The sequence below is a fragment of the Cryptomeria japonica genome, chromosome 7 (genome assembly GCF_030272615.1).
Source record: "Cryptomeria japonica chromosome 7, Sugi_1.0, whole genome shotgun sequence".
NCBI classification, from domain to species: domain Eukaryota; kingdom Viridiplantae; phylum Streptophyta; class Pinopsida; order Cupressales; family Cupressaceae; genus Cryptomeria; species Cryptomeria japonica.
The window spans coordinates 718303046-718315472 of NC_081411.1; positions in this window are offsets into that span (position 1 = coordinate 718303046).

The window sequence follows — 12427 nt, forward strand, 5'->3', positions numbered from 1 at the left end:
GTGCGAAATATAGGTCAAAGGGTATATGTAAAGAACAGGGCAAGAACCGGTACTGAATCTGGCATTGAAGATGCTATTGTAAAGAAGTAAAAATTATTGGATTAGTATTATCCTTATTGTAAGTTAGTGTGACTTCCCATTGAGTAGTGATCTCTAAGCAGTTGGCCTTCCTACATGTGCAGGCCCCTATTGTAAGTAATATTCTCTTATTGGCCAGTGAGTGAATATTTTGGGTCACAAATCCCACCGAGGTTTTTCCCACACTAGGTTTCCTTGTTAACATCTTGTGTTATGGTGTACTTTTCATGTGGATATTCTTGATTATGTTTATTGTATTATTTCTTGCATACCGGTACACTGTTATATTATGTTCTGCATGTTTTAACTTAAGAAATTCTTATTACCAATTAGATACTGATTCACCCCCCCCCTCTTAGTATCTATGGAACCCCTAACAAAAATAGATAGGTCAGTAGCATAAACCCTAAACCCTAAACCTGTTAGGTTTAGGAATTCAAACGGTTCAATCCTGACTGTTGAGAACACTGCATTAATTACACCAATCTTGATCCAATCTCGAGACATTCTCCATCGTCCATTTTCACCACACGTTATCACCATTTATAGACTTCGCACATTCTCGAGGTAGATAGGAACCATCTCCTTCATGCAAGATCCTTCACGTGCACAAGGCTGACATGGCAACATGATCTGTTCTTCATTACAATGCTAACTCATCACACAATGTCACCAATTGAGCCACACAGACTTGAAGCACTTCAACTGGAAACCCTAAAGTTGAGACTACCAACCGGTAGTCATACAATGCTTCCATGTGTCGGTTCCCATAACCATATGTCAGTTCACCTTGAACAAGCACACCACTTCACTTTGGCACAAATGTCGGCTCACGGTGTTATGTCGGTTCTCTCAATTGTTGGTTCTCACCTCTTCAGCATATTGACGTCAATGACAACATACAATGTCATTATGTCCTCATACCGGTTCACATAATGCCAACAATCTCCCCCTTTGGCATTGATGGCAATATACAAAGATATCTCTCCACTTCACATCTTCTCCCCCAATTTCTACAGATATCTTCTCTGCTTCACATCCTCTCCACCTTTGACAACAATGCCAAAGTGGAGGCACAAGCTACCTTGTTCCATTATGTTGCTCCCCCTGTGGAGTAGCATCCTTCAACACATCAATCCTGCAGAAAAATTTGACTATGTTATACCTGACTGATGTGGCGCATATACCTTTAGTTCACCTCGTGAAGGGGCAGTACCCCTAATTCACCTCTTAAGTACATAAATGTAGTCTTTGTGAGAGGCTTGGTGAATATGTCTGCTAACTGCTCCCTACTAGAAACATGCTCTAGTGCAATCTCTTTGTTCTGAACCTTTTCCCTCAAGAAATGATACTTAAGCTCAAAGTGCTTGGTTCTAGAATGTAAAACCAGATTCTTGGAGATATTAATTGCACTAGTATTGTCACAAAATGTACTTACTAGTTTAGATATATGAACTTTGAAGCCATTCAATACATGCTTCATCCAAATTGTCTGAGTGCAGTTCATGAAAGTTGCAACATACTCTTCTTCCATTGTAGACTGAGAGATACAACTCTGCTTCTTACTCATCCATGAGACCAGTCTACCACCAAGGAAGAATGCACCACTGGTTGTGCTTTTCTGGTCATCTATATTGCTTGCCCAATTAGCATCTGTGTATACTTTCAAGTTGAAATCCTTGCTATAAGGATACCACAATCCATAGTCAATAGTTCCCTTCAGATACCTAAGAATCTGCTTGACTACAACCAAGTGAGATTCTCTTGGGCTTTTCTAGAACCTTGCAGTAATGCCAACTGCATGTGCAATATCTGGTTTGCTATGCACTACTTAATGTAATTTACCAATCATTGATCGGTATTCCTTCACATCAACCAATGCTAAGTCATCCTCTTTGGATAGTTTACAACCGATCACCATTGGTGTACCAACCAGTTTGTTATCCTCCATGCCAAAGGTCTTCAACACCTCTTTGACATACTTGGACTGGATGATAAAGATTCCATCCTTCATCTACTGGATCTGCAGTCCAATGAAGAATTTAATCTCCCCTATGAGTGACATTTCAAATTCTTTCTTTATCTCATCTACAATTCAAGGAGATATTACTATCTTCACTTGTTCACTCAAATCCAATCTTCATAAGATGGGAATGCAGATGTTCATACCATGCCCTAGGTGTCTGCTTTAGTCTATATAAGGCTTTATGTAGCCTACATACCATGTCACTGTCTTCAGATAGGGCAAACCCATCTGGTTGCTCAATACACACCTCCTCTTCAAGTACACCATTTAGGAATGTAGATTTTACATCCATTTGATATACTTTGAAACCTTTAAAAGTTGCATATGCAAGAAGCATACGTACCCCTTCCAATCTGGCTACAGGAGCAAAGGTTTCTCCATAGTCTTCTCCTTCTTCTTGAGCATATCCTTTCCATACCAATCTAGCTTTGTTTCTAGTCACTGTACCATCCTCATTCAGCTTATTTCGAAAGACCCATTTGGTACCAATAACATTTTTATGCTCTGGTCTAGGTACCAAAGACCATGTACCATTTTTCTCTATCTGGTCAAGTTCCTCTTCCATTGCCTTGATCCAGTCTTCATCTTTATGTGTCTCTTTGAATGTTTTAGGCTCAAATTCAAAGATCATACATGAGTTTTCTCTGACCTTTCTTCTTGTAAGGATTCCTGCATCCTTATCTCCTATGATCTATTTAGGATCATGATTCAGCTTGACATACCAAGGAATGGTCTTGATAGATTCCTCTTGCTTTTCTTATTCATCCTCATCTCCATCAGTATCAGCATCTACATTTGTCAGTGTAGGAACATTGTTACTGGTACTTGGTTGGCTGTCAACCGATTCCTAGAAGGTTGCAACCGGTTCGTTTACCACTTTCTCACTGTCGGTTTCCTCAATTTTCTTAGAGGTTTCATCAACTCTTACATTGATGCTTTCCATAATTCTCTGAGTCCTGTTGTTGAAACACTTGAGAGCTTTGCTCTTGGTGGAATATCCTAGGAATATTCCCTCATCACATTTCGCATCAAATTTTCTCTGGTGTTCACTCCTATTGATGTAACATTTGCTACCAAACACTCTAAAGTAGCTAACCACAAGTATCTTACCGGTCCAATACTCATAAGGAGTTTTATCCTTAACTTTCTTGATGAGTACCCAGTTCATTGTGTAGACTGCAGTGCTCACCACTTCTATCCAAAAGGTGTGAGCTACCTTTCCTTGAATCAACATGGTTCTAGTTGCTTCAACCATAGTCTAGTTATTCCTCTCTACTAGGCCATTCTGTTATGGAGTCTGGGGGGCAAACAATTGCCTCTTGATGCCATGTTCTTCACAGTACTTGTGGAATTCACCAGAAGTGAATTCCCCTCCTTGATCAGTTCTTAAGAACTTGATCCTTTTATCGCTTTCCTTCTCCACTAATGCTCTGAAAGATTTGAACCTTATAAAGGCTTCAGACTTGTCTTTCAAGAATGTGACCCACATCATTCTTGAGCAGTCATCAAGGAGAATCATGAAGTACCTATCACCCTGCACACTTCTAGTTTTCATAGGACCACACAAATCAGTATGCACAAGATCAAGCAAGTTGTCAGTAGTGAAAGATTTAACTTTAAAGGTTGAGGAAGACATTTTCCCTAACTGACACTCTCTGCACAAGGTATTATCTGGTTTGCTTAGCACCGGCAACCCTCTAACTACCTTGATCTTACTAGCCTTCACAATGTTATCAAAGTTTACATGGTAGAGTCTCCTATGCCATATCTAGCTATCATCAAATTTAGTCATAAGACATGTACTTATATTTGCATTTAGATGAAATAGGTTACCTTTGGTCTGCATGCCGGTGGCCACCATTTCACCATTCTTTCCTTTGATTCTGCAAACTTCATTCTTGAATTCTAGAGTGAGGCCAGTGTCATTCAACTTGGCAACACTCAGAAGGTTGTGTCTAAGACCATCAACCCAATACACATTGTCAGCACTACTCTTTCCATTCAGAGAGATAGACCCTCTGCCTTTGAACATGCATGGTGTATCATTGCCAAAGTGAACCATACCACCATCCTACTCCTCCAAGGATAGAAACTTGCTCTAGTCACCAATCATATGGTGAGAACAGCCACTGTCAATGATCCGCTCATTGGAATTATCAAACTGGGAGACAAGAGCCTTCTTGTCTGACACATCTTCCTTGATAGCAACAAACACAATATCTTCATTTTATTCATCCTCTGATTCTTCATCTATGACACCTTCATCAACTGCCATAAAGCAGTTTCTCCGGTTTCCTCCTTTGAATTTCTTGAACCTTTTCGGTTTGTCCTTATTGTTGACATTAGGATAGTTTACAGCAATATGTCCTATCTAGTTACAAGAAAAGCATTTCAAAGGTAGCTTACCTCTATATTTGCCAGTTCCTTTAGGAAGTTTCCTGGAAAGGAGAGCTTCAAATGCCATCAAAATCTCCTCATCATCCATTTCTCTGCCCTATCCTGGTTCACCACTAGTGCTAGCTTCTTTTCCTTTTCTAGATGGTACTGCAGAAGCTTTAAAAGTTGATTCAGTCTTTTGAACACTATCATCGAAACTATTTAGCTCATAGGCTGTCAACTTTGCTATGATGGAGTCCAGGGATACCTTAGTCTTGTCTATTGATCTCAGCTCCTGAATAGCAGCAACCCTTATTGCATAGACCGGCAATGGGGATCTCAGGACTTTGCTTACCACAGTGGCATCTTCTATTTTACCACCTGCACTCTTGATATCCCCAACAACGGTTTTGATTCTTATTCCATACTGTTGAATGGTCTCACCTTCAACCATCTGCATATCTTCAAACTTCCCTCTAAGGCTTTCTTCCTTAGCCTGTTTCACATGCTCATCACCACCATAGATATTTTCAAGAGTATCCCATACCTCTTTGGGATTTACCTTATCCTAAACATCAATAAATTGATTGTAAGATAAACTACTAATTAGGGCTTCCATGACTTGCCCATTCTCCTACATCTCTCTCTTTTGGTCATCAATAAGGGTACTGGTAGGAGCAACATAGGAAGTCTCAACATAGCTCCAGTGTTGAGCACCCATGCTTCTGATGTATATCTTCATTATGTCTTTCCATATACTGAAATTTTCTCTGTTAAACTTTGGACCTTCCCTCTTCATCATTAGATTGGGATCTTTACCTCAAGCGGTTAAGCTTATAGCACAGAGGACCTGGAGGATGCTTTGATACCAATTGATAACTCAATGATGAACTGATAGTACTAACCCAGTACTAAGAGGGGGGGTGAATTAGTACAGACAAAAATATAGTCCTAAAATGGTCTGATAGCAGATACTTCAAATGACTGGCAAACAGTGACACCGGTTTGAAACAAAGTGCAACCGGTAAAGCTAGGAATGACTAAGACAAGCATTAACCAATTACTCACTTAGTTTTTCAGTCAACTCAAGACTACCCTACCATTTCTCCCTTATGCATAAATAGGTAATCTATCATCAGATCATAATAACAGCTAGTTCAACATGTTTTATTGATAGGCATAAAACACAGAACCATCATATGCTTAACAAACAATAGGAAAGAATCACAAGATAAAAGCATCACACATGACACACATATTTTTCATGTGGAAACCCAACTGGGAAAAACCATGATGGGGATGAATACCCACAAGCTATTTTTGAACTCTTTAGAAGTCCACTTTGTTAGGAGCCTTGTCCGGTTAGAGACATTACAATAGGTTCTGCTAGGAACCGTTCCTGTTAGAGATCACCCAGTTAAGGGTTAAACCCTATTAAAGGTTACCTTGTTAGAGGATTTCAAGAACTCAATAGCTAAAGGATTTCGAACTCATTAGCTTTGAATTACCCTGTTAAAGGATTTATAGCAAGTCGGTTAAGGCTACCCTGTTAAGGGATTTTCCAACTATTGAGGTGGTTAGAGATCAATAGGTATTACAATGATTTGGTAACAACACTCAATGCCAATGCAGATCCGCTTAAGCTCCTCTTCACCTTCTACACTTACACTCTGCAGGTATCACTTCTCTCCTTTTGGTCTGGCAAGAATCATGTATCCCTTCTCTTGGATACACACACACAACTTTTTCCAATGACCTTAGAAAGAGACACAACATTGACCTTATAGGAAAACAGATAGGTCAGTAGCATAAACCCTAAACCCTGAACCTATTAGGTTAAGGAATTCAAACGATTCAATCCTGACCGTTGAGAACATTGTATTAATTGCACCAGTCTTGATCCAATCTCAAGACATTCTCCATCATCCATTTTCACCACACTTTATCACCGTTTTACAGACTTCACACATTCCCAAGGTAGATAGGAACCATCTCCTTCATGCAAGATCGTTCACACGCACAAGGCTGATGTGGCAACATGATCTATTCTTTGTTACAATGCTAACTCATCACACAATGTCACTGATTGAGCCACATAGGATTGAAGCACTTCAACCGAAAACCCTGAAGTTGAGACTACCAACTAGTAGTCATACAACGCTTCCATGTGCCGATTCCCATAACCATATGTCGGTTCACCTTGAACAAGCACACTGCTTCACTTTGGCACAAATGCCAGCTCACAGTGTTATGTTGGTTCTCTCATTTGCCAGTTCTCACCTCTTCAGCATATTGACATCAATGACAACATACAATGTCATTATGTCCTCATATCGGTTCACATAATGCCAATAGAAATTATATTATTTTGTATTGGAATATTATGTGTATAGCCAACATGATGTATTGTACAAACTCATATATGTATGAGATCTTATAGGTCATTTTGTAAGTAAGAATATGTAATTAGGTAATGAATGCAAGTGGTATATGAGAGCGAATAACTGTATATCCATAATGATGTAATTATTTTATGAGTGAATAAGAGCATAGCAGAGCAAAGCAAGGTTTATGGCAGAGGTATCTGATAGAGCTTAAACCAGTATTGAAACTAGCATTGCAGATGCTATTCTAAGGAGTACATTCTCATTGGATTTAACCATCCAATTGTAGTCAGTGGGACTCCATTTTTTTTGTTGAGCAGTGAGCTCTAGGTTGTTGGCCTTCTTGTATGTGTAGGCCCCTATTGTATAAGTAATATTTATTCATATTGGCTAGTGAGTAAATATTGTGGGTCACAAATCCCACCAAAGGTTTTTCCCCTACCGGGTTTCCTCGCCAAAAATATATGTGTTATGATGTGCATTGATGGTTATACTGTTATTTCTCTTTACTGCATTATTATTTATTTACTGATATATTAATTTAGGTTATAAAGTTACAAACAAGTTTAACACTGATTCACCCCCCCCCCCTCTCAGTATCTTTGGGACTAATCAAGTATCTAACAATTGGTATCAGATCCTAGTCCTCTATTTGCATAAGCCTAACAGCTTGAGGAAGATTCTAAAACCGATACTGATGGAAAGTTTGAGACAATAGTTGGAAGGAGCTCTTGAAGATTTTGATGCAGAAAAATTGAAGAATATCAAACTAGAAGATGAACTCAGAACTGCTCAGGAATTCATCAAAGAACTTCAAGATAACCTGGTTATAGCAAAGAATAAGAGAAAAGAATTACATGTGCAATTGTAAAATCAAGATGATGAAGAAAAGGAAACTCTCAGAGATATTGCAGAAAAATTGAGACAAGAGAACAGTAACATAAAGAATGAGATGCAAGATTTAACCATGAGACTATGCAAGGATATTGAAGATAGAAAGAGGAATGAGGAAGATTTGGCCAGAAGACTTAATGAATCTCTAAGGCTTAGTTATGAAAATGATATTCTTAAAACTGATTTGATTCACATGCAACATGACAAAGAGGAAATTTTGAGACAAGTTAGCACTTTGGAAAGTGAGTTGGTCACTGCAAATGAATAAAAAGACAAATTCAGATACTCTTGATGATATGCCGAAAAGTTAGAAACCTAATGGAGAAACAAATGGACTTGGATTTGAACATGGAGAAATTTTTGGGACTGCAAACAATCATGACCATAGCAAACTGGTAAGGCAACCTAATGCTTATAAATTTAGTGGGAGATGTTTTAATTGCAACAAATTTGGTCATAGAGAAAATCAGTGCAAATTTAGGAAAAATTAGAATACAAACTTACCCACTGGTCAATGTTCCAAATGTAATAAAAATGGTCATAACTCAGACAATTGCAAAATGAATGTGAAATTCTATGTTTGTGGTAGATTTGGACATTTATCTAATCAATGCAGAACTCAAACTGGTCAAGGTTATGGAAAGGCTATTTAGAGAAACAATGTAACTTGTTATGCATGTAACAAGATTGGGCATATTGCAAAATTTTGTAGAAGTAAGATTGTACCGGTGAACAATAAGAAAAGGTGATTGAAATCAAGCAAGAATTTTCTAAACAATGGATTAGGAAGAAAGATCAGAGAAGTGATGAATCTGTCTCTACACCGGCAAAACAGGGTAATGCTGCACCAGCAGGAGATTCTTCATCTAACTAAGGAATAATCCTTAAGGGTGAGGCAACAAATTGAAAAATCATACATTTACCCTTGGTTGGTGGTAAGAAGTTATATCTCTTCTTTACTGGTGGATATGTGGAGTTTTCACTTCACCGATGAAGCATTTATTGCAGTTGTAAGTTAACTTTTGGTTATAAAGGTTCAGTAACTTCTCATTTCAATTCACCAAGCGTCGAAGCATTTGAAGAGAGCAAAATTGAGCAAAGGCATTCTAAAGGCGAAGCAGGAAAGGTCTTTCAAAGAATTCAAGGATTTCTCAGTTAAAAGGTATTTATATTTCGCAATGGCATCTTCATCTTCTGTTCTCGAATTCATAGAAAACCCTACCATTGTGGAGAACATAAAACAACCTAGACCCATTTTCAAGATCATTCCTAAGATAGCAAAATTGGATGACTCTATTGGTGCATTTTCTAGAATACCGAAGGGAGTCACGTTTGCTAAAGACCCTAGGGAATACATACATTGATACATAAAAATTTTAGGGTCCAAAGATTTTATGAACATGTACATGAAATTAATCATTAACAAGAATGGGGTAGTGAAACCGGAACACAAGGTAGTTGAGGATTTAGGTTTCAGAGATATCCTCCATATGCTAGAATTCTCAGATGAAGCCATCCACTATGTCCTTAGTAGGGTTCACGGTGAATTTATGTGGTTGGACTCAGTATTTAAGATTACCAAGGAAGCTATAAGGGTTGTTACTAGTTTACCCTCCACCAGTTCTAGACCTAACAAGAAGAAGAAAATCCCTAACAAAGAGGTTATGAGCTTAACCGGAGCTACTTATGACAACCAGTCACTTAGAGTCAATGATATAAAGGATAAAAATGTTAAATTTGCTAGCATGGTTATTGGCTATAAAGTTGATCATACTAATAGGTTGAATTTTGTATCTAGTTCATGCATTCATAGTGCACATGATATTGAACAATGCAAGATTGATATTTGTGAATGGTTAAAGGATGAACTATTAGAGAATTTGTACAAAATCAAAGGTGATAAGAAAGGTACCTTCAAATTTGGAAGTCTGATAATGTGTTTAATGCTTTACTTTTCAAAAGAGATTCCCAATATAGGACACAAGGACTTTGCCTATGATATTTTTGTTGGAAAACAGATAAAGGATGCAATTACTGGTATGGGATCTGATGGTGATAAGTTGGTGAAAGACTATTTCAATAATTTCCAAGATAAAATGAGATAAAAGGGAAAGGATTCCCAAATCATTGTGGATAAATATGATAAACAAATATGCTTTGTAGTGAAAAGAGATGAAATCTGGATGGAAGCAATTAGACCCAGAACTGTCTAGATTACTGACCTGGGATATGAGGTGGATTCTCACATCTTAGACTCGTATGATAAAATACTCTTAGATGCTCCACTAGAACCAACAGAGGAAATATTTGGTAATGTTGAAACCATTGAAAAAGGTTTTGCTATGATGAAGTAGAGGAAAAAAAGAGATAAATTTATGAAAGATGCTTCTAAAATGGTAAAGGATATTATAGAAGGATTGATGAATCTTGGTGGTATTGTTTCTAGTGATAATGTAAGTCAATAAGAGCGGAAATTAGTATCTCACATTTCCCCTATGGCTACTTCATCTGATTCTGACACTAATAGGGCAGCTGAATTCAAGAGAGTAGACAGGAAGAAAAGAAAACCCTCACCGGCACCTACTCCATCTCCCAATAAGTCAAGGACATAGAGAAAGAAACAACAGGCTACAAGAGAACCCAGTGGTCTGAAGAAGAAAGTGAATCCAAAGAAGAAACCTAAACCTAAGGCACTAGATAATCTTACACCAGAAGAGTTGATCAATGAAATCACCCAAGATGGTAACCTTAGTAATGTAAATAAATTCTATCATTCTTTCAAGGATTTGGATAAGGATACTATAGAAGAAAGTATTATTTTATATCTTGATATCTATAAGAAATTTCTTATTGAATTTGTAGATGATCTACCAAATGATTTATACTTAATATTAGAGGCTAAGAGAATGTCTCTAATGCAGTTAGACAAGAAATTAAAGGTAGAAGCTCTACTTGCGGTGCATCCTGTTAATTCCAAGAAGGAAATTGATAATTTAATATCAGAGGAAAATAGAACAATTTTTGTGAGTGGTCACCGACAGGTTAGCCTTATGACAGACAGAGTTAAGGAAATTGAAAATGAGATAGCGGATAAGTGGGATATGTTTTTTATTGAAAAAGAGAAGAATGAAGAGAAGGATAGATAGAAAATGGACAAGTCATTTACCAAAGTATATCAAAAAGATAAAGGTAAAGGGAAAATTGGAAGTGTACCTAATATCATGATAAAGGATAACCTTCCTCCACCATCATAGGACACCCCACCAATAACTGCAGAGGCACCAACACAAACTAATAATCAACCAGAAGGAAAGGCAGAGGAAATGACAAAAGATAACAAGATCCAGAGTCTGACATTATTTTTACTATGAATGTGGACACTTAGGACTTTAATATTATATTGGATAAGGAAACTACAGAGGTTAATAAATCTAAAACCATCCCTGTTGATACTCAGCTTAACATTGAGAAACTAGTAAAAGCACAAGCAGAAGTAGTAGGAAAGGGACATGAATAGAGTGTAGTTGAACCAGCAGTCAGCAAGGTAAATAGTAAGGATGAAAATAAAGTTGAAAAATAGAGTGAGAATAAGGAAGAAACAATGAATAAGGAGAAAGGTGAATTCTTTGATAAGACTATTAAGGACTGTACAGAGCATATTAATTCTTTATTGCCGATACTTAATTCCACTATTTTGGAATATAAAGAATTGTATAAGAAAGCATGCAAGCCTCACCACCTAACAGAGGATATTGATGAGGAGATAAAGAAAAAACAAAAGGAGATTGATGATATAGCAGATAAAATGATAGGTTCTTCGAAACTTACTTCAGTTTTGGATCAAGAAGTGGTAGTTTTTGAAGAAAAGATTGAAAAATTAGAAAAGGAAAAAGCAAGGATAAGAATGAAGGCCCGGGAGATGAAAAATAAACTTGGTCCTAGATTGGAAAACCTTCTAACATAGTGGATTGAGTTGTCTAAAGAAACCATTCAAGGAGGAAGATCGTCAGAGCAACAGATGCATTATCTGATCGGGATGATCAGACAGATTGAAATCATTATTTCAAACAACACTAAATTTCTGCAAAGTCTTAATCTGATTGTAGCAGATATCTTTTAGATTGTACATAACCGGTTATAAGCTTTGAGGTAGATTTTGAATTCTTTGATTCTTTTTCACATCCTTTGTCATTGATGTCAAAGGGGGAGTAGTAGTGTGGGATAAAAATGTACAAAAGGGATCATTTGCTTAGGCGGAGCACACTCAGTTTTGCACTTCATTTTTGGATATCAGCTTTTGGATTTTTCTCATGAGTGTTTCCATCAATGCCAAAGGGGGAGATTGTTGGAATTATACACTCAGATGAGAATAGTTGATGTTGTCATTGATGGAAACCAATTGGTAACATGGTTCATAGGTTACACCGGCAACAGACATCATCTACTGGCACCGACAGGCACTACAAGTCTATTCTCACCGGCATCCAACCTACACTGACAGAAGATCTTACCGGCACTCCTAGCCAACATGAAAATTATATTATTTTGTATTGTAATATTATTTGTATAGCCAACATGATGTATTGTAAAGACTCATATATGTATGAGATCATGTAGGTCATTGTTGTAAGTAAGAATATGTAATTAGGTAATGAATGCAAGTTGTATA